The 24,099-nt window shown below is 44.7% G+C and overlaps 1 long non-coding RNA gene across 2 annotated transcripts in view; it reads right to left on the bottom strand.

Moving 5' to 3' along the window:
* Positions 1-5,554: 5,554 nt before the first annotated feature.
* LOC120371161 overlaps positions 5,555-24,099 on the bottom strand; it is a 108,961-nt gene continuing 90,416 nt past the window's right edge. For both annotated transcript variants that reach the window (XR_005584175.1, XR_005584176.1), the window contains exon 4: positions 5,555-5,718. This is a non-coding gene — a long non-coding RNA (uncharacterized LOC120371161). The remainder of the gene's footprint in view (positions 5,719-24,099) is intronic.

Genomic DNA, 24,099 nt, shown 5'->3' on the forward strand with positions numbered 1-24,099 from the left:
GGTCCCATCACTACAGTTTAAACCCTCTACGGTCACAAGCATTCTGGACAGACAGTCAACCTTATCACGGACAGCAATTAGGAGCCCTGAGTTTCTAGGCAGCTCCTGGAAAAAAACAGTGATGTTGCTGGGGGAGATTTTCCAAGGCACAGACAGGAGTTAAGGACCTATCTTCCATTGATTTTCCTTAGGAATTGGATGCCTAATTGCTCTTTGTACATTTGAAAATTTTCTCCGTAATACTTTGCTTTACAATCACAGAGCCATAAGAATTGACATACAAGATCAGACCCAGGGTCCATCTTGTCTCTCACAGTGGCTCACACCAGCTGCTTCAGAGGAAAATGTAAGAACCCTGCAGTGGGCAGATATGGGGTAATCTGCTTCCGATGAAGATCTTGTCCTAACCCCTAACAGTTACAGATTGGTTAAACCCTGAAGCATGAGGCCTTACACCCCTTCCAAAATGTGTGTCAGAATTAGCTATTAGAACAGAGAATATCCTTTTTATCCACACAAAGATCCAATCCCACTTTGAATCCTGCTAAGTTCTTGACCTCAAAGACTTCCATTGGCAATGAGTTCCACAGTTCAGCAATGCATTGTGTGACAAAATATTTCCTTTCATCAGTGTGTAGTTTGGCAGTCTGCCCATTTCATAAAATGACCCCTTGTTCTTATCAAATGAAACCTCACAACACCCTCATCAGGTAGGCAAGTATCATTGGGGATTTTTAAGAGCAGATTAGACAAACACTTGTCAGAGATGGTCTAGATAATATTTAGTCCTGCTATGAGTGCAGGGGACTGGACTAGAGACCTCTCAAGGTCCCTTCCAGTTTTATGAGTCTATGATTCTCCCCATTTTACAGATGGGAAATGGAGGCCGAGCAAGGTTAAATACTTGCCCCAGTCAGCCTACAAACAAATGGCAGAACAATGCACTTTGTTTTAACCACTAGAGAACACAGCCGCTCTTTTCCATGAAGAAAAGCATCACACGTCCAGCATAACACTGAATGAAAGGTGAGACGACAGTGTACTACAATTTCCAATTATCCACCGAAAGAACAACAGAATCCACTGGAAACGTAGATGAGATGGAAAATCAAGAGATACAGCTGGGTGGAAAAGAAGTGCAAGGGAAAGGAATCATCAGAAGGAGAAAAACCAAAGGAAAACATTTTTAATGATCATAATTTCAAGGGGGCATGAAGCTGCAGGGAACTGGTGCTCCACAAGATCGGTTGCAGTGAGAGACTGGGGTCAGGGCAGAGGGCAAACAAGAGGTCAGATTCCTATTGAAAGCGAAAATCGTTGTTATTGTGCTTAACACCAGCTTTCGGAATATTAAAGAACAATTTAGGCTTTGTCAGCTAATACACTATAGCGCACACTTAATGTGTCACTGGTGTGGGGGTTTTTTAGGCCCAGTAATCTAATGTCGCCTTCTAAAATATAATATGATTCTAATAAACTGCTTCCAAGATTAAGGGCCCAATTCTGGCCTCATTTACTGGTGTAAACCTACCAGCTCCAATTCTCAGCTCTGGCTCATTGACTTCAGTGGGGTTCATCCCAATTGACAAAGGTTCTAGTCAGATCAGATTCTGGTCTTTTATGTTTTCAAATGCATCTTTATTTTATTTATTTATTTGTTTGATTGATTGATTGATTGGGAGCTAAATGCCTTCAACTCCTTTGAACCCCCAGCACTAAGCACGTGCATCTTTAACGCTCTTTAATCGAGCAGAGAAAGGCAGAACAAGAACCAATGGCTGGAAGCTTAAACCAGAGAAATCCAAATTAGAAATTAGTGAGGGGGATTAACCAGTGGAACAAACTGCCAAGGGAATTGGTGGATTTTCCATCTCTTCCTGACTTCAGATCAAAACTGGATCCCTCTCTGGAGCAGATGCTTTAGTCAAACACAATATATTGGCCTCAGTATAGGGTAACTGGGTGAAATGTAATAGCCTGTAATATATAGATCAGACTAGATGATCTAATGGTCTGAGCTGGCCTTAAACTCTATGAATACTATAGGTTTTTCCTACAATGCAACAGTCTAATATAGCCAATTTTGTACACAATGTAACCCAATTTGCTTTACATAGTTAAAGAAACAGACTCCATGTTAAATAATCATCTAAAACCCAAAGTTCACATTTCAACCCATGTGTGTTTTGGTTCTGGACTCGATCCCAAACCAGAAGGGAACTATATTTTTTTGCTCTGCTTGAAATGTATCTGAAATGGCACAAGAATTCTTGCAAGGCTGTCAATTGTCATTCGATTTCTGCCCTGGGAGGTTAAAATCTCACAAGAACAACTCAAGAGATTTCAGCCCAGCCAGATCCAAAATCTAGCCCCGATTCAGCCTCCAATGCAAGCCCAAATCTACAGCCAAACATTAACTCCTCAGCTCGTCTGTTGCAGCACTGTGATTACAGAGTAAAATAATAGCCAAGGCAGAGAGAAATTAGGATGCAAATACTGTGCAGAGGAGGAAACATTTATCTGCAGATAATTCATTCCCAGTTACACAGGTGGTCACCATTGATTTGTTACCGGTCTCTCCCTTCCCTCATAGGACAGCATCCTTCAAGGGATGAATGTCCCCAGTGCCCATTGACCTGCCTGGCGACAGAGGGCACCCGGCAGAAACAGGCTTGTAAATTGCACCTGTTTTATCAATTCAACCAACAGACAGCAAAAAGCCCGAGTGTGTGATCTGCAAATGCTAGAGACCAGAATATTCAACACTCTGCAGGAGCCACTCAGGCCCAGAGCCACAAAGCAATTTGGGCACCGACCTCCCATTGATTTCAAAGGAAGTTGGGGGGGTTGATACCTTTGTGACTTTGAGTATCAGAGGGGGAGCCGTCTTAGTCTGGATCTGTAAAAGCAGCAAAGAGTCCTGTGGCACCTTATAGACTAACAGACGTTTTGCAGCATGAGCTTTCGTGGCTGAATACCCACTTCCTCGGATGCATGTAGTGGAAATTTCCAGGGGCAGGTATATATAAGCAAGCAAGAAGCAGGCTAGAGATAACGAGGTTAGTTCAATCAGGGAGGATGAGGCCCTCTTCTAGCAGCTGAGGTGTGAAAACCAAGAGAGGAGAAACTGGTTCTGTAGTTGGCAAGCCATTCACAGTCTTTGTTTAATCCTGAGCTGATGGTGTCAAATTTGCAGATGAACTGAAGCTCAGCAGTTTCTTTTGAAGTCTGGTCCTGAAGGTTTTTTGCTGCAGGATGGCCACCTTAAGATCTGCTATTGTGTGGCCAGGGAGGTTGAAGTGTTCTCCTACAGGTTTTTGTATATTGCCATTCCTAATATCTGATTTGTGTCCATTTAGCCTTTTCCGTAGAGACTGTCCAGTTTGGCCGATGTACATAGCAGAGGGGCATTGCTGGCACATGATGGCGTATGTTACATTGGTGGACGTGCAGGTGAATGAACCGGTGATGGTGTGGCTGATCTGGAGCCCAGGCTGTGGGACCCCGTGGTGGGTGTTTTAGTGAAGTATAGACATGCCCTTTGGGCTAAACTTCTACTGGGGGAGAAGATCTCATCCTATATTTCTTCTCCTGCTTATTGCTATGATTTTTAAATCCAGCCTTGAACATGCTGTTGCTCGCAGTACATCCAATAATGGCCTTAAAATATAAATAAAGGAGACCTTCTGTATAGTGAAAACCCGCAAATAAATAGCCCAGTAGCCAATCAATGGCCAATCTCTCTAAACCTTGGAATTGTTCAGTTAGATTAAGCCCCTCTAATGAATTCCTCATTGAGCCATTGAACAGAAATGAAACCTTGTTAGCTCATTATCCTTCTAATTAACCCCTTCTAAACCTGCTCCTTCCCCAGCAGGCGGTAGCGGTCATGTTTGGGTTTCATACTGAGGGTTATCAATGACCTCCCGAGAGCCTTTTGTATCAGTAACTGAGATTTATTTGAAATGACTGAGGAAGGCAGCCTCTAGTCTATTCCCTGACAGATGAGGAGCCGGACACTTTGTTACCCTCCGGCTACAATTTCCCAAGGACAGGCCATGTGTACTAAACATCACCAGCCCTTTTCTTCAGTGATTAAATACACAATTCCCCCTCCCTGCCTGCCCTGTTTGCATGCAGCTTGTTGGGCTCGTTAAGCTGACAAAGAGGTGTGTGTGCGGGGGGTGGGGGGAGAGTTGGCATTGTGTATGTCTGCCTATAACCAGAGTATTCCACTGCTCAGGTTCACGGCTCTTTGCAGAAATTTGATTCACTGATATAACTGGGGTAGTTTGGGGTGGTGGGAGGGGACAGGGAACACGACAGCATCGCTATGAGTCTGCAACTCCATCTCCCAAGAGATACGAATCACCTGGGACACAATCTCTAGCCTGGCCAAACACTAACATCCTCTAGGGATCAACCACCCTGTTTCCAGAAAGGGACGGACGAGTCGACCTTACCCATCTAATTTCTACAATATGCAGTGCTCTCCTTACAGTGCTCCTCAGGCCCTGTTCTGGCAGGAGTCAGTGGCACCTCACTACCTCCCAGGCCCAGGCCCTATATCAGAAGTTCACTCCTGCCAGCAGGCTGCGCCTTGAGCCAGATCCCCAGATGATGTAAATGGGCAGAGTGCCACAACGGGGCTGTGCCCGGACAGCAGCTGAGGATCTGGCCGAGGGCTGCTCTCACTAAATATTATTATTGTTGTTGTTTGCATTACAGTAACACCAAGGAGCCCGTCATGGACCAGCACCCCCATTGGGCTGGGTGCTTTATAAGGTGTATTATGGTAACGCCAAGGCAATCTGGTCACGGACCAGGACCCCATTGTGCTGTTGTTTATTACGTATATTATGGTAATGGGAAGAAGCCCCAGTCATAAAGCAAGACTCCGTTGTGCTAGGTGCGGTATAAACACAGAATAATCTCCCTTACATCTCCATGCATTTGCTGACATCCCCAGTCTTCTTCCTTCCTGATGTCTCATGTCATTTTCCCGCTGCACTTGTTTCTACCCACTTTGCCCAGGGTCGGGACTCGGAAGTATCTTTCCCTGCGCTGCAGCCCAATGGCTAAACATTCGGACCTCAGTGGGCACAAATACCACACAGGACTATTCCAAAGGGCAATTGATGGAGCTGGTCGGGAATTTGCTTTTTGCTAAAAGGCGCCAATTTGTGGAAACCAAAAGCAGTTTGTGAAACAGGTTTCAAGGAATCCCCCCAACTCAAAACCATGTTGAAAAAAAGTTTCCGATCCAGAACAGATTTTGTTTCAACATGCAAGCTAATTAGACCGAAAACAAAGCCAAGAAAGGATTAAAAGGTTGTAACTGAAATGGAATGCTCTGATTGACCCAAACCAATATTTTTAACTTTTTTTTGTTGCTGTTTTTTTTGTGAACATTTTTGAGGTTGCAACTTTTCGGCTTGATTTCGGAGGGTAAAAATTTTCGAATTCCTAAAATTTTTGCTGCATGGGAAAACCATTTCCCAGGAAGTTCTTACAATTAAGACAACAAACAATGCAATCTGCATTCATCCTTTAACGATGGACTGATGGAACAAGTTATGACATAAGCCATTAGTCCACAGGAGTACAGGTGGTAGAATTAAGCCCTTGTTTTTCCACCCTTCTCCAAATCCTATATACACCATGCTTTGCAGAGGCTGGTTCTCGTGTACTCCAGAGTGCAGGCAGCCACCAGTAAGCCTGGAAAACAGAACAATTCAGATCAGGTCTTAAACTTACCCCACAACCTCAGCCTGCAATTCAGAGATGTGCGTTTGCCGCACAGTGCTTAGGTCATCTGTCAAATTACTCTAGCTGATGGCATCACGCTGCGAAACACTGATTCCGATGCCAATGCTGATCCTGGAAATATTTTTAATGACAATGCCCAGGTTTTATTTATCACAGGGTTGGGTAGGTGCAGGAGAGTAAATGAGTTTATGGCCTGATCCAAAGCTTTTTGAAGCCAATGGAAAAACTCCAGCTGGCTTCCAGAGGGTTTGAACCTGTTATATACCAATGTCACTTTATTCTGGCTTTTTGCCCCTTCTCTATTCATCTCCCCTTTCTCCACCCCCTCGTCAGCCTCGGGGCAACAGAGACTTGAATCTACCCTGTGAGATTCGTTCGGTCCTGGCTCCAAGTGCGACATTTTAATAACATGGCTGGCCAGGGAGTTCTAAAACTCTCTGACGAGTGATCGGGTGGGGGAGGGTATAAACAAAAATATGCTTTGCCTAATTGTTTGTACATCGTCACAAGCCATTTCAAATAGCTCCTACAGGGCAATCTCAATTACATTTCATACTGAAGTAAAGGACGCCCATGCAGGACTGCGCTGAGAGTCAGAGCTGCGGAAATGTACGGCGTATAAATCTGTGCCATTCTCCCCAAATCTTCCAGGAGATCGGAAAACTGGCATTGCAAGAAAGAAATTCCGGAGCATTCCACGTCAGAGCTTCTGTTACTCAGGATACACATCCTGCTGCAGAAACCCGGGCAATTCTCGCTTTGGGAAGATGCCGTGGTTACACGGTCTCTTTTTGCACAGCACTCCCTGTTTTCTACAGAACTTTGCCCACTGTAATTTTTGCCTCCTGGCCAATCCTGAGATAGCGATGAGGTTGCTTCATGAGATCTTGTCTCTGGAGATTGCTCCTCCACCCAGCCTGCCAGATCATAGCTCTGTTAGCCTCAATGCTGCAAGGCCCATCTTTTGTCTTAGGCATTTAAAGAAGGGGTGGAAGCAGTTTTCTGGGTGGGAGTTATTTTATTTGCTGGCATGTGCTATGCTAGGAAAAGCAGCTCATGGTATTTAAGGTTTGTTTTAATGCAACTGATTTACCTCAGGGCGCACGTAACCTGGGACGGGCACCTATTTATGATTTCATAATAAATAAAATATTAATTAATCAGTAGTGCGTTGTTTGTTGAGTCCTTTGGAATTATTTTGTACCATATCTGTGCACACTGGGTGAAATTCACTCCCGAGCCTGGGTCCAGGCTAAGCACCAATTAACTCTTCATAAAAGGGCTTATGTGAAACTTGATCTGATCCAGTATTTGTGATTCCAGCAGATTTTGCCATTATGTTGGTTTTAACCTTGGAAGCACGTTAAGCCAAACCTTTAAGGTAAAGTTCTTCTTTTTTCTTTTCTTTCTTTTTTATGTTGAAGCAGGATCTATAATTTCTTACACTGAGCCGCTAGATGCAGTGATGGTACATAGAGACTACAGAGATAAGAAAGAAAGAAAGAAAAATCTGGGGGAAAACTTTTCATTTAAATTTCAATCACATCATTCTCAAACCTGTTATTGAAATTTTCGGTTCACTGAAATGATCTGAACGTTGTGGCTTGCAGTATGTCGTTACGTAACTGGGTTTTTGTTGTTTTCTGTGTACAGAACCTTTACATTTCTAGAGACTCTGCTGAAGGCAGCCACCATTCTCCATGCAGTTGCAGCCTGGTGTAGCTGGGAAGCACCTACACACTGTGCTCTCTCTCCTGGGTCGTACCTTTTAAAAAAAATTTGTTCTCTCATGATCTGAAATAAAGTTCTTATGACTGAAGCTATAGCGTCAGGTCACCCTTCCGGAATGGGAACATTATAACAGTGCCTGTCTGTACTTCAGTATTGCCAACCCCAAGTATTCAAAATCAAGCAAAAATCAGAAGATTGGCCTAAAAATCATGAGTTTTGTATTTTAAAAAAAATCGTGGTTTTTATTTGCATTCTGGTTTCTAAGCTGTTAGGATGAACTCAGGGTCATCTTTGCAAGCCTTTCTGTGAAGCCACGAGAGCTAGAAACTTCCTTTTTTAATGAAAGCTGAGATTCTCGTGTATTCCCATGACTCCGGGAGCTGGGACTTTGAGGGAAAACACCAAATATTGCAAGAGCCATGATAAAATCATGAGACTTGGCAACACTGCTGCTTATTAGCATCCCTTCCAAAGGGCCATACGCAGACCATGGCTTGAATTTCCTGCATGGTACCAGAACTCCCAAAAGTCCCAGGTTTCATGGGACTGGCCCACTTTGTCCCCTGCTCCCAAAGCCCCTTGTCCAAGTTAAAGTGAACATTTCCCTCAGTCAGGGCTTCCTGGGCAAGGGAGGGGAAGGGGCAGTTTGCCCTAGGATCTCCATTTGATAAGTGGCATTGTGACCTGGCGCACAAGGTTGCAGCCCCACTCACGTTTGACCTGGCTGTCCCCCTATCTCCATCTATTGGGAGACAGACAGGCCAAATTTAAGTGGCACTTGCTGTATCCCGCTTTAGCCAATTTAAATGTAGGGAGGAACGTGGTGCTAACCTAACAGAACTGCAACTGACGGCCCAGGGGATATTCCCACACTTGGTGCTGGAAAAACCAATGAGTTTAGGCTTGCGGTGTTTCTGCTTCATCGCTCCCTCTCAGAAAGAGGCAGGGCAACCTCTGGCCTCAGGCCTAGATATCACTTGTCCCTTCACAACAGGGCTCAAATGAGACTTAATCTGGCCCAGTGTTTGTGATTCCAACAGATCCGGCTTTAATGCACTGTGACCAAGCAAACGTTTCGGCCCAAGGAAACTGTGGTTCTCAGGAGAGCCATTAGAGGTCTGGGTCCAGATCCCCAAAGGTATATAGGCACCTGTTCTGGACTATAAAAGAAAGGGGTGAAGAACCCCAGGTTATCTTTCACTTCAGCAGACAAAGGAACCAAGCACTTTGGACTTTGTGGGAGACCCTGGCCAGTGGGGGTGGTCAGCCATCTTGCTGGCAGGAATACTGGTAAGGACACTGCCTTAAACAAAGGCTGTAGCTTGTTTTGTTAAGTCTTAACCTCTACAAAGCATGTTTCATTTGTATTTGGCTTGTAACCATATCTTCTAACTCTATCCTTTATTCTTGAACTCGTGTAAATTCCTATCCCCTTTTGGCAATGCCACAGTTTTCTATGCCAGCCCAGTGCTGTGTTTGATTTCAAGTGAAGGTTCACTCCAGTTAACATGGCAAGTGGCAGGATATTGTACCCTTAAAAGAACAAGCAAACTTGACATCTCAATGGTCCAAGAGCGGGCTGGACATTGCAGACCACACCGTTTGGGGAAAATCCGGGACTGTGAGTTTGTTGGGGTCACCTTGCCGGGTGTAACCAAAGCGTGGCTGGAGGGAACAAGCAGGAATCAGAGCTGCTTAGCCCACAGACACTCAAAGCAGGCTTGTATGCTGGCTGGGAGCATCCAGACAAGAGAATCACAGCAGCAGAGCCTTTTGAAGCACTTAGGGTTAGAAGGCACACAGTGACACAACCCCTCACTGGTCTTATTTGCACTCCAGAATGTGATAGCACCCAACTCCCATGGGAGTTAGGCACCTGAATACCTTTGATGTCCTGGTCTCTATTGACTCTTTGTGTGCTCCCAGCTTCCTATCATCCCGCTATCTCCATGGCAGCAGGGGCTCTTCGGGAGGCTGCAGTGTGGTAGGAGAACTGGCGTACGTTGATATTGACAGGGATCAATATCACAGACAGGGCTTATCCTCCGTTAGAGTCTCTGGAGGACAGGGGGGTATTGGGACCATGGTATTTGGATGATTTGTGGTGATATGACAATAGAGTATGTGTATACACCTTTCCTACGAGCATGCACTGCAACACACAAATAGGGGAAGAGGGCCCGACCCCCAGTGAATGTCACTGAGCTATTCAAGTCAATAGAATTTCTATCCGCCTGGATTTGGAAATGCTCCTTTTAAGCACCCGAACACTCTCATGCATTATTCTCATTTACTGGCCTTCCTGTACACTCTTTCTGTGTCATTAGCAGGTGAAAACTCGCAACAAGTGAAAAAGCAAATGAAGGCATTCAAACCAGAGAGCGGCAACATCCGGGCTCAGTTCTGGGGATACGGAACAACCCAAAAGTCATTCATGGCTGGGGTTTGGGTTTCATCCCATTGCAACGATAAAGGCCAAACATTCAGATCAAGAACTAGGTCCAGCTATCCAGCACCCGGAGATTTTAGATGCCAGGCTCACGTCTAGTTTTAAAGAATGATTCAGTGCAGCGTTATGGAGACACGCTACCCTTTCTAAGCAGGAACGAAGTTCCATTAACGTAGTGCAGCCAAATTGTCGATAAAGACAAAAAGAAACCGGCATTGCTCTTGCTCAATCTATTTTCCCTTGATGTCTGCCCCCACCCCTCTGCCTCCCACCCCTACAGACATGTCCACAGGGATCTTTAAAACGCTATAAAAAACAAAAGAAACTGTTTTCGACTATTAAGAGAGGCTGTTGATAACACAGTTCCAATAAAAAAAAAATCTATATGTGCTTTCTACAGCTTCCCTTCGAAAATAATTCATTTCTTCCTGCATTATATTTCATGGTAACCTAGAGACTCAATATGTTCTGGATTACTGCATCCATTTCTGCTTCGGCTCTAATGGCCCACAGGAGTGCCAACCTTCCAACCAGAGCCCCCTAAATCTGGTGACTGGGGAGCTGGCTGTACTTTCTTGTTTTCCACTTGATAACTAGCCCCTTCCAGCATTGCTTTTATGGCAGTAATCTTCCTAGGCTGGTTGCGGATTGCTTGTCCTGGGTTTTTTTTTTCCTCTTGTCCTCCAGCCAATGGAGCCAGTGGTCACCCTGGACTATCCATCACGTTGTTTTTTATGTCACGGCTGAGTCCCCAGGGTCTGTTTACGCTGGTTTCCGAATGTCACCACAGAGCAGCAGCTGCTAGTGTCAATAATCTTCCCCCCAAGTTAGGACCTGGGACTGTCTGCAAAGTCCATTGATAGGTGCAACGCGGGAAGGGTGATAAGATATTGATCCAAGACTATAGGCATCTGGCTGCAATTTCAAGCCCCACATTTGAATGAATGGCCAGCCAGCACAGGGCTAAGCAAACAGCTTTCCTTCCCTATTGCACTGAAAAACAAAGGATATTAGAAATAGCATCTAAGAGTAAGGGGAAATATATTGGTCAAGAATCCTTAATTGGTGTGCAGCAGCCTAGCTCCCAGGCCAGTGGAGCTACATCAGCGTACACCAGCTGAAGCTCCAGTCCTCTTGAATGTTAGTTATTATTGCACGGGTGTGTTGGTAAACCTTTAGTAGGAGATGCATGTAAATTCCCCCCATCTTTTTCACCCCACCCAGAGTTTGTTGCTAGGGTCTTGCATGGCATTTTAAAATACTACCCTGTATGTGAAATGTGACCCTGCTGCTCACTGCTCCTCGAAAGAGACTTTATGGGAAAGTTTAATACTGTGAAAGGGATAATTTAGGGTTTGGACAAGTCAGTCTGGATAAGATTAAGGACAAAGGCCCACCCACTCTCCCAACCCCGAACAAATTTTATTTTAGGCTCCAAATATTGTAGCTCAAAGGGCCAAATTTGGCGCCAAATGTTAAAAAAAAAAAAAACCCTGAGCAAATGAGCCAGATGGGAAGAAGGGCTGTTTTAACAGACTGGAAATAAGGACACACATTTTTCACAGTGAGAGGAATGAACCATCAGAACAACTTACCCAGGATCATGGTGGATTCCCCATCGGTGATGATTTTTAAATCAAGCTCAGATGCTTTTCTGAAAGATCTGCTCTAGGAACTGTTTTGGGAAAGTTCTCTGGTGTGTGTTATGCAGGAGGTCAGACTACATCACAGTGATCCCTTCTGGCCTGGGAATCTATGGATCTATGGGGGGAGGGACTGCAGAAGGGCTTTAAATGTCCATCATCCTAGGCTTACTGTTTACAGTCCCACTAAAATGTTAAACTCAGCCTGATTGTGGGTACGACTCAATTGGGTTCCAGCAGAATCATTTGCACAGTTGTAGTCAGTCCCTCATAGTCTTCAATTTACAAACGTAACGGATAATATGTAAAGCTGGTTGAAAAAAATGGGAGGAGGGAATTTGTGAGTTTTGGTTGTTGGTTTTTTTTTTGTTTGTTTCTAATGGTTCTCAAAATTCCCAATCTTTCCAATTCTGAAATCTGGAACATTTTGACCAGCTCTATCATTGGTTTAAAAGAACAAAGAACAGAGGGAAACCAGAGAACATTTTACTGACCATTTCCCTCTTTGACTTTTCCTAATTTTGTAATCTCAATGCTTATTCCAAATTTCAACCAGCCATAGAAATTGGATGCACAGCATCCATTATTTGTTTCGCCTCAACAATGTACTGAACACTGCACAAGACATTAAATTGAGGGGACGGGGGTTAAAATAAAACTGAATTTATTCAAAAAAGCTACATGTTTATGTATTTATTTATTTATTGCAGACCTGCAACCACTTATGCACACACAGTAATTTACTTCTATGAGCGGTCCAATGTAAGTCAACGGGACTTCTCTCCTGAATGCTATTATGCACTTGTAGGACCTGTTTAAGGCACTTATATGGCCCCCATAATTGTAGCAGCTGGGCACTTAATAATCTTTACTGTATTTATCCTCCCAACAGACCTTTGAGGTAGGGAAGTGCTATAATCCCCAGTATTTGCAGTTTGTTCTGGGATTAACATAACAGACTGGGTGTCTGGGAACCATGGATAGAAGCTTGGAGAGAGGAAGGACTGTATTCCGGTCAAGGCACTACACCGGGATGCAGAAGGTCTTGGTTGAATTCCCAACGCTGCTTTAGAGACTGTGTGACCTTGGGTATCACTTTGTCTCTTTGTGCCTCAGTTCCCCATCAGTAAAACAGAGACGGCAACACTTCCTTCCTCCCACCTACTGCCTGTCTTGTCTATTGGGACTGCAGGCTCTTTGGGGCAGGGACTGCTTCTTACTACATGCGTACAGCACCTAACACAATGGGGTCCTGATCTCAGCTGCGCCCTCTGGGTGCCACCGTGATACGACTCATGATAATTTCAGGAAAGTGCTTTTTGCTTCCTGGAAATGAAATAAACCTTTTAACTACTGGAAAAGAACCTGCCAATATTGGTTGAGATGGACTTTTGTTTGTTTGTTTTTCTCTTGGATAGGGTTAGGATGACGAGATGTCCCGATTTTATAGGGACAGTCTCGATATGTGGGGCTTTGTCTTATGTAGGTGCCTATTACCCCCAACCCTTGTCCCAGTTTTTCACATTTGCTGTCTGGTCACCATAGATAGGGTCTTTTGGACTAATGTAGGAAGGAGGGGGAGGTCTTAAAAACATATAACAACAACTATAAAAGGATGTTATTGGGGCCACCTGCGTGGAACTTGGAGAGAAGAGCACAAGTTGCAGGAGGGAAGAGTTTGGAGGGGGCCCCAGGAAGACAGTCTGCATGCACATGGCTGGAATGCTAGCTGTGGTTGCAGCACCTCTGCATATAATTCCCTTAATAAAGAGCCAGTTTAGTTTTAGAAACACAGAGTCCTCTCATGTTATTACGCAGCCCATGACACATGAAACATTCATGATTGTTACTACTGGATATGGTTAAAAAAAGAGGGGAGAAAAGGTGGTTATTAGAGTATGAGCCGTGGAGACCCTGCAGTTAGCAGTACACAGACACGCAGTTGAGCCATTCCTATTCCACCCAGCAGAGAGCAGTGGGCAGCTCATTGACATTTTTTTTTATAAATCCTTGTTTATGAAGATGTAGCCAAGTGTAAACTGTTTAAAACAGGTCTGAAACAGTGTCACCTCTAACGTATTCCTATGGTTTAAAGCAGTGTTTCAAATTATGTATACGTTTTGCTGGAAGCAGGGAAGGGCATCTGTTTTAGGGTATTTCATTTTCTTCATTTTGGGGACAATGTTAAAAAAAAGGATAAATCATCATAAAGGCACCACAAGGATAAAGTAAATGTCTGCGGTATACGTGAAATAGAGCTGGTTGGGAATTTTTCAACAAAATGTTTTTCACTGGAAAATGTCGATTTGTTGGCAATTGAAATATTTTGTGGCAAAAGGGTCAGATTTCTACAAATTTTTAACCTGAAAAAAATTTGAAATTGTCAAAATATTTCATTTGGAAATACTTTAAATGAAAAATTCTGGTTTTCCCTCTCAAAACAACTTTTCATTTCAAAGTTTAAACTAATTATAGTAGAAAAATGGTCAAAATTGAAACAAAAGGTGTTGAAATTATCTAGACAAAATAGTTTGATTGACTTGAACTCATTTGAATTCCAAACGTTTTTGAGATGTTGACATAAATTCATGGTGGTTAAGTCCATAAATGGCTATTAGCCAGGATGGGTAAGAATGGTGTCCCTAGCCTCTGTTTGTCAGAGGATGGAGATGGATGGCAGGAGAGAGATCACTTGATCATTGCCTGTTAGGTTCACTCCCTCTGGGGCACCTGGCATTGGCCACTGTCGGTAGACAGATACTGGGCTAGATGAACCTTTGGTCTGACCCGGTATGGCCGTTCTTATGTTCTTATAACATTTTATTCCAATTTGGGACAGGAAAATGTTTCAAAATTTTCACCCCACCAATCTAGTATGAATATTTTTGTTTTTGTGTAATGCATCTTTAAATATCTAAACACTCTGCCTGGTACGCAGACACAGCAGCCCTTTTAATCCTAGAGCTGCTCCAGCCTGCTAGAGAAGAGGCGCTCACACTATGCTCTCTCTCATGCAGACTTCACCTTAATCCTTTCTTGCTATCATTTTCCTTAATCTGACAATACAAGGCTGTTCTTTTAGACCAAAAGGATTTGATTTGCAAGCCACACGTGGAAACAGAACACTTCAGTGCACACTGCTACTCCTAACAACAAAAATACAATGGTGGGGGGAGGGGATGGATGTATATTACCCTGAAACAACATTAAATCCCCAACCCTTTTCCATTCTTATCAGTAGTAAAACTTCCCTCAACTTTCAGCAAATGCGGCATTGGGCTGCAAAGTTGAAGCGGAATCTCAGAGAGGCCACATTATGGGCACTGACTCTGCTTGGATATTCATCCACTGTGCATTTGAGATCATGACAGAAAACCAGCCTACACTATTATTTCCCATCTCATCTATTTTTGTCCCTGCCTTAGTGTCCTGCGTAGTTAAATTGGGTGAGAGGCCATTGTTCAGCTCTTCCTAGGGCAGAGACCTAAGGCTATTCTGTTAATAGCATCTGCACCATGTTTACAACGTCCACATCCTATAACACATTAGGTTTGTTGGCATTAAAAACTCTTTATGGTGCATCAATCTTAATCCAATTCCAAAGGGCAAGACCAGGAACTGCATCAGAGGGATTAACTCTTATTAAATATAGTGCATTTTAGTAACCCCAGGAGAAGGAGCAGTTGGAGAAAGCCACTATTTGCATGCACGGAGGTAACAATACTGTTATATCTCCTGTTCTACTACGTTATGAGAAACTCACCTTTCCAAGGTCCCAGTACGCTGGAAGCTTTTAGATACGATGTCATTGTTCAGCTGGAGTTGTAAATATTGCTTGTCAAATCCTCAGCTGATGTAAATCGGTATAACTCCATGGGCACTCAAATGAAACTACACCCATTTACAATAACCGAGGCTGGGCCAAAATTTTCATTCACCTTCTGTAATTTTTCAAGATAATATTTTTAACCTCAAAAGGAAAAAATTACCCCGAATGGCTATTGCATTATTTCAACCAAATTCTTCGCCTCGGTTTCCAAGACTAACCCTTCATCCCAAATTACTGTCTTTATTTATAATTTAGTCTTCTCTAGTGGTAAATTAGGAATAATTCCTAATTGCTTTAATTACATTCTTTTGCAGCCTAGGTTCTGTCAAATCTTAATGAAGCTTTAAAAAGACACAGGGTGAACTTTTCAAAAACACTTAGGCCTGGTCTACACTTGGGGGGGAATTGATCTAAGTTATGCAACTTCAGCTACGTGAATAACGTACTTGAAGTTGACATACTTAGATCTACTCACCGCGGTGTCTTCACTGCGGTGAGTCGACAGCTGACGTTTCCCCATCGACTCTGGTACTCCACCGGAGTGAGAAGTGCAGGCAGAGGCGACGGGAGAGCGCTCAGCAGTTGATTTATCGCATCTAGACTAGACGCGATAAATCGACCCCTGCGGGACTGATTGCTGCCCGTCAATCCTGCAGGTAATGTAGACAAGCCCTTAGAGATGAACCTACAAAGCCCTCAGCAGTAAGCACCCAGCACAGGTCGATAGACTCAGAATCACACCAGTGCACTAAAAATAACTGTGTAGATGCTGCAGCTTGGACCAGAGCTCTGCAGCCTACAGAGGGGGTAGGCTTCAGAGCCTGAGTTCCAGCATGAACTACAACTTTAAAGCACTGTCTACACAGCTATGTTTAGAGCAGCAGTCTGTTGACTGGCTGTGTAGACATACCCTCCATGTCTTGGCAGACTATGCCCCATTTTCAAACGGGACTTGGGGCCAGATTTTTAGGCACTTAGTGGGATTTTCAGAAGCATCTAGGAACCTAACTCCCATTGAAATCAGGCCCCCAAGTGCCTTTGAAAATCCCACTGTATTTTAGGCATCTAAATACCTTTGACAATCTGGCCTTTAGAAGTCTAAGGCCACTGGCACTTTTGAAAATTTGACCCCCCATCAACTTGAAACAATCTGTTTCCAGAAATGAGCTAAAAGATGCTTCAAGTTCTCTACCTGTACCCACACTTCCCTGCCAACACTTGTGGGTTTAGAATCACATTATCTTATTTTCTTTTATAAAAGGGGCTCGATGCAGGTTAGGGGCTCGATGCAGGCATTACTAGGTGAAATTCTCTGACCTGGGTTATACAGGAGGTTAGACTTAGATTATCAAAATGGCCCCTTCTGGCCCTAAAATCTATGGCTTAGTGATAGAAATCTTAGGAGATAGGTTATATAAGAGCTAGGTACCATTAACTATGTATTAATTATTTTTATTATTATTATTACTACAACAATAGATGTTGAATTTTCTGACAGAAGTGTGGGTTTTCGGTTCATGTCTTTTTAATCTGAGCATAGCACCGTTCATCTGAAGGGCTCCAAGCACTTTACAAATGTTAACTAATCCTCACCACACACATAGATTCCAAGGCTAGAAGGGACCACAGTGACCATCCAGGCTGATCTCCTGCATAACACAGGCCAGAGAACTTCCCCAAGATAATTCCTAGAGCGGATCTTAGAGAAAAATTTGAAATCTTGATTTACAAATCGCCAGTGATGAAGAATCCACCAAAACTCTGAGTAAGTTTATCCAATGGCTAATTACCCTCGCTGTCAAAAAGATACAAGCAAAAAAAAAAAACAACCCACTCTTCTAGCGACTAAAATTTAATTTTATCAAGTTACAATCTTTGTGTAAGCAGATTTCTCACTTGCATCAAGTTTCCAGCAGCTCTTGTCTTCCAGGACAAGAGGACCCAACTTTCACTGGTCCTTTATGCCCCCTCAGTGATAAATAACTAAAATGTCTCTCTGCTCCCCTGATGTTCCCCAAAGTCCAATGTCTGCCTCCCAGCCAAGAAGGCTCCCTGGGGTGCAGATTCTGTCTCCCAATGTGGTTGTTAAATGGTCTTCTCCCCTGCTTGTGTAGCCTGATGGCTTTGTTTACCTTATATGTAAATGTACTTTCATTTTCCTCTGTTTGCAATTAAGCCAGTCAAACAGATGAATACACACTGTTTTGTCTAGGGCAGGGTGGACTTGTGCCCTGCCTCCCAAACACATTTGAAGAACATATTTCCAGCACATATCTATAACTCTTTGTCCGCAGCCCATACAGACATCACACAATGATTTTCGGGACCAGCATATCACCAGTTTACATAGGATATCATACATGACCCCTTTGAGATACGTATTATGACAATAGTGTGTTGGGGCAATGCCTGTGTCAGGCCTGATGTGAGTTATAGTATAGGAGGCCCTCTGCTGGGCTCCCAGGGTCACATATACATTTAGCCATATTACAATGTGTATTGTTTGCTCGCATTGCTTAACAAGTGATCCATTTTGCTCTGTATCAGTGACCTCTCCTCTTCATTATTTAGCAACATTCCAACTTCGGTATCATTTGCAAACTATCAGTGATGATTTTATCTTTTCTTCCAACTCATTATTAAAAATATAAAATTACTGTTAAATGTTACTCCTGGGAGGTAGGTACATATTAGACCTGAGACACACAGGCACCGACTTTTGTTTTTTCTGGTGGGTGCTCCACTCTTTGCCCTCCCTGTCATGCGAGCAGCAGGCGGGACTTCAGGGGGACGAGGCCTAGCAGTGGGCGGGGCCTCAGGGCTGAGCATTGGGTGGGCCTCGGAGAGTAGTGCAGGCGGAGTGAGGGTGGGGCTTCAGGCGGAGTGTGGTTGGAGTGAGGGAAGGGCTGCAGTCCGGGTGCCAGGGCCCACAAAAGATTAATCCAGCCCTGCAGGTGCTGAGCACCCCCTATTTTTTTTCAGTGGGTGCTTGAGCCCTGGAGCACCCTCAGAATTGGTGCATGTGCTGAGAAAATAATTCAAAGCAAATGTTGTATTCGATCAATTTGGTCTTTCTCCCCTTGAAGAATTTTCTCAAGTTTATTTGTTGTTCAGTGCAATTTTTCATTCATCTTGTTTGCTTTGTGTTAGAGTTGGTTGGAACATTTTTGATTAAATGTCTTTTCAGCCATATATGCTGTTTCATGAAAGCCAAAATATTTCGTGGAGACATATCAGTTTTGACAAAGTTTTTGACTAGAAGGTTTCTAAGGTTCAGGGGTCTCTGGTCACTTCTGACCAGAGAGGTATTGAAAAATCTGACCTTTACAATCCAAAAACCGGACCTTTGCTATCTGAAAATGGATGTTTTGAGACAATTCTGATTCATGAAAATGGTTTTGTTGCCGTTCCAGTGAGGAATGAAAACAAATTTTGAAACCTCAAGGCTGCCGGGAAATGGAATTGTTGTCCTCTGGCCAGCTCTATTCTGTGGCTTGCTCTTTGATCCATGTTGCTTAATTCTTACTGGCCACATAAATCATATAAGACTGGTTCTAGACATCTATCAGTTCTATCGTGTGGTTTCTAGCCATCTAACCTGCCTAGCCATTATCAGATGGTGGTTTTCTGTAAGTGTTACTTAGAGATGGTGAATCTCCCTCAAAATCAGTAATACTCAGACCAAAACTCAAGAGACAGAAGTGTCTTTTTAATGTGTCTCCTACGGCTCTTTGCAGCACATGATATTAAAACATTGTGTGATTATTAATCAATCACAGTTATTAACCAATCAGGATGTTTTTATTACATTATTATCCAATTAAGTTATTGCACTAAATTATTAACTAACTGTGAGAATTTTATATGTGCATATATATATACGCACACACACAATATTTCCCCCTCATACTGTTTAAATATGAATATACAGTACTATAGTAAATGAAACAATGAATTCACACTACTGTGTCTGTTTGGGGTAATGTTGATCACTAATTTGGCTCCTGAACCTCTGAGGTCTGAGTATCACTGATCTAAGTACTATGTCCATAGATGGTACGATCCAAAAACTACTGGAAAGAGTCCCATTGAGTTCATGGGTTTTGGATCAGGCCTATTAATAAAATACAAAAAACAGGATGCAAACCCAGCTATGCAAATTCATGTAAAAACTGGAATGAATATGCAAAAATTGTCCCCCAGTATTTGCCCTGGATATTATCATCCTTAGTTTAGGGAAACTGAGGCACAGAGAGGGTAAGTGACTCATCCTTTATCAAACAGTAAGTTTGGGAAGAAACCCAGGAACAGAATCCAGGAGTCCTGAGGCCCAGTCAACACCAGTACTCCTTAGACCACACTGCCTATATAGGAAATTGACATAAATTACACTGATCCTAGGCCTGGAAGTCAGTGGTAGTTTTGCCATTGACTTCAGTTGGAGCGGGACTGGGAACAATATGAGTGTGTTTTAATATAGACTCACTATTTTTATCTGCAGCTACTGCGTCGTAAATATTAATACACCAGAAAGTTTCATTACCCTAACCTGTGTTCAGGCATAGTTACTTTTGCTCTACTGTACGCTCCAGGGTGGGGATGGGAATGCATCGTACCGATTTTAAACGCAACCTAATACTGCCTAAGAAAAGTCAACTTGGTAAGCTTGGAAGCTCCTTTTATCTGTCACCCATTGTGTAGGTACAATATGAGAATAATACCAACCCACCACTAAAACAGTGGTGGACTTGTGTACTTCTAAGAAATCTCTGCCTAGCCAACCGTAATGGGAAAGGGGGAAGAGAAAGAGACTTGTAAATATTTTAACCAGATTAGCAACCGCCGTCGAGGTGCTTCTGGGATCAACGTCTAGGAGAAGCACCATAGTCAACTTCTGCAATCGAAACGGCAGCAGATGAAAGGGGAACCTGTCATCAACTCTTCCACCTAATTGGTTTAGTATGATCAGCTATGCATGATAACAGCAGTCCGCATTAGTGCCAGGGAGAAGAGTAACGTACAATGGGTAATAAATGTTAACAGATCTTAGCCATATGGTTGTAACAGATCGTATCTTTGCAACAGATTGTGTAGCCCAGGCATTTCTTATGATCTCTTATTTGGATTATGGCACGGCCTAGTATCCCAGTTAGAGATGATGACGCTAGGTACTGCACCCGCACACGGCTGCAAGAGCTTAAAACTGGAAATAGACGCGACCGACATGGGGTGAGTCTGAAAACACAGGCAGGGAGAAGGGAAAGCGTCTTGCTCGAGGTTGCACAGCAGGATAGGGAAAAAGCAAGGAAAAGAAGCCAAGTCTCCTGGCTCCCCATCCAGTGCCCTATCCTCTAGACCAAGGGTGGGCAAACTTTTTGGCCCGAGGGCCACATGTAGGCATGGAAATTGTATGGCGGGCCATGAATGCACAAGAAATTGGGGGTTGGGGTTCAGGAGGGGGTGAAGGCTCTGGCTGGGGGTGTGGGCTCTGGGGCCAGAAATGAGGAGTTCAAGGTGTGGGATGGGTCTCCAGATGAGGGCTCTGGCTGGGGGTGCAGGCTCTGGGGTGGGGCTCGGGATGAGGGGTTCGGGGTGCAAGAGGGTGCTCTGACCTGAGACCGAGGGGTTCGGAGGGCGGGAGGGGGATCAGGACTGGGACAGGGGCGTTGGAGGGGGTCGGGGTGCAGGGTCCACGTGGCGCTTACCTCAAGCAGCTCCTGGAAGCAGCGGCATGTCCCCTCTCCGGCTCCTAGGTGGAGGCGAGGCCAGGCGGCTCTGCAGGCTGCCCCGTCTGCAGGCGCCGCCCCAGTCAATGGGAGCTGCAGGGGCAGCGCTTGGGGCAGGTACAGTGTGCGGAGCCCCCTGGCTGCCCCTACACGTAGGAGCCGGAGCTGGGGGACATGTCCCTGCTTCCTGGAGCTACACGGAGCCACGGCATGCACAGAGCAGGGAAAACCACCAACTCCACTCCCTGGCTGGAGCGCCAGAGCGGGGCAAGCCCCAGACTCCGCTCTCCGGCAGGAGCTCAAGGGCTGGATTAAAATGTTTGACGGGCCGGATGTGGCCCCTGGGCCATAGTTTGCTCACCCCTGCTCTAGACGATGTTGTTGCTTCCTAGCTGTATGGAATATACAAGGATAGAAGCTGTGATATGGATGGCTAGGTGGATATCCCTGGATCTATGAGATACGCTTATGGAGGGGAGATGGAAAGGGACTCAGCTGCCTCCCTTCCCTGCCCCTAGACGTTGAGGAGAGCTCTCTGCTCATCCGGCAGTACGTGATTGTGAAGGGGTTGAGTGATATGGGGGCGGGGGAAACAGGCCTGACAGACCTCAGCCTGGGTCTGTGTTATGTTTCTGTGCCCCCAACCCTGTGCTAGGGTGAGAACCTGCATTTTAGGTCTGCTGCTGGCTGCAGAAGGTGTGGGGGTGCAGTGGGGCGAAGGAGGGGAATGTCAGAAACCCACAGCCGATGCATGGGAGCTACCACCATGGCGTGTTCCACAATGGGGTCAGTGCCACTCTCCCATCACCGCCGTGAGCTAACCAAGCAGTATGCAGTAGATAACTCCCAGAGTACAGATGGGGAAACTGAGGTAGAACAAACAGCAAGCCGACGGCAGAACTGGGAGCAGAATCCAGGTGTCTCTCCCGCTCCCCCAAACCACTACACAAGGCTCTATTCAATCTGAAATCAGTTACTCATTTCAATCCTGCTCTTTGAGCGGTCTCAGCCCTGCATCAGAATTATAACTTGTCCTTAGATACATGAAGAACAAATGTACTAAGAAAACAGTTGCCAACTTTGGAAAACCCAACTATCTCCCTATACAAAGGCCTTTCAAAAACAACTTGTGCCGGATTGGCAGCCCCGGGAGAGAGAGATCCTTTATTTATCCACAGAACAAACACAGCATGGGTAGCCAGGAGCGCTTTCCCCCTCCTGGCAAGGCGCCTCTGTGCTGAGCGGCAGGGACCACCTCTGAGGATGAGAAGGGAGTTCAGATCTCCGTCCCCTTTCTGGTGCCAGCCTGAGTGCCAACCGCAGTGATGAGCTTTGTGCCGTTTGCTTCCTACCAGCCCTGCATTGACAAGGCTGGCGTCTCCAAATGGGGGAGGCAATGTTCAACAACCCGCTATGGGAGGAAAGGTCCCTGAAATGGACGTGTGCTGCAAAATACCTTTCCCTGCCCGAGTTCAAAGATACATTTCAGCTGTCTACTTACTGTTCCAGTCTGCTGAAAGCTCACGCTCTCTCTGAGGGCGCCTACTTGCCCCGATGGCATCATGGCCAAAAAAGAAAAATCATTAAGGCTCTTGTGGCTGGAACTGAGCTGTCAGGAAGAGGGAGAACTTGATTGAAGGTATTTTGCAATCATGGGATTCCACCCTCCCGCCCCCTGGCTCTCCTGCCTTATCAGAGAAAGAGAAATACAACAAAATAAAAATATCTATTTGTCAACGACTTTTGTTTCCTTCCAGCAGGTTCTTCAGCTCCGGCAGCAATGCCGGCACGCTACGTGTTTTTACAATTCTTGCTCGTACTTTTCTATTCTTGTGAGATGGAGCTTAGCATCCGACATCATGCACGCCGTGGGAAATCCTAACCTAGAGAGGCAAGGGAGCCCAGTGAATAAAGCACTGGATCCAATTCCAGAATATATATGCTTAATTCCCAGCTCTGCTACTGCCCTTCTGGGTGACCTAGGGCAAGCCACTCCCCCCCCCCCCTCGCCGTGACTCAGTTTCCCCATCTATAAAATGCAGATAATGACATTGCGCTCACTTGTAAAGCACTTGGAAATCGATGGGTGAACGGTGCTATAAGAGAGCTAGGCATTAGTATTAGATACCCAGGCGGTAGGATAAATACTGATACATTATTGGGTTTCCTCCTTGTGGATGCTGGACCTACCACATTTCATTTGCTCTCATGTGCAGCACTGTCCTGGCTGCACATTTCAATCAGTCCAAGATAACAACACCGCATGGATTTTGGAGCATTTTCAAGTGTTGCGCTTTAAACAGAAAGCTCATTTAAAAACTTTCACTAAGCAGGCCTGGTGGTCCACTATAATGATGCCTATCTAGCTCTTATATAGCCTGCTAATATCTATAGATATAGATAATATTTTACATTCCTATAACTCCTTCTAACCAAAGATCTCGGAGTGATAAACGGAACTAGGTAGGTTAATATCATCCTCCCCAGTTTACAGCTGGGTACACTGAGACCAGGCACTTTTGCGGACACTTCTCCAATTTGTGGTGGAGCCGAGACCAGCACTCAGCTCTCCTTCATCCCAGTCCCGAGCTTTAACCATCAGACAACAGTTCATCTCTTCTCAAAATGAACATTTCCTGCTGGGTTCTAAAAGTCTTTCACCGTTTCCCCAGCTTTCTGCATACACAGGCAGAGACTCTTTATCCCTCCACAGGCCTGATCCTGAGAGCTGTTGAGTACCCTCTGTTCCCATTAAGTTAGGGAGCTAGCAAAGCAGTGTGGCCTAGTGGATGAAGCACCAGCTTGGGACTCAGGAGACCTGGGTGCTAGTCTCCGTTCTGCTGCTGGGTGACCTGGGGAAAGTCACACCCTCTGCCTCAGTTTCCCCAGCTGTAAAATGGGGGATGGTGATACTCACCTCCTTTGTAAAGTGTTTTGAAATCTCTGGATGAT

This window comes from Mauremys reevesii, linkage group 8 (genome assembly GCF_016161935.1).
Source record: "Mauremys reevesii isolate NIE-2019 linkage group 8, ASM1616193v1, whole genome shotgun sequence".
Classification (NCBI taxonomy): Eukaryota; Metazoa; Chordata; order Testudines; family Geoemydidae; genus Mauremys; species Mauremys reevesii.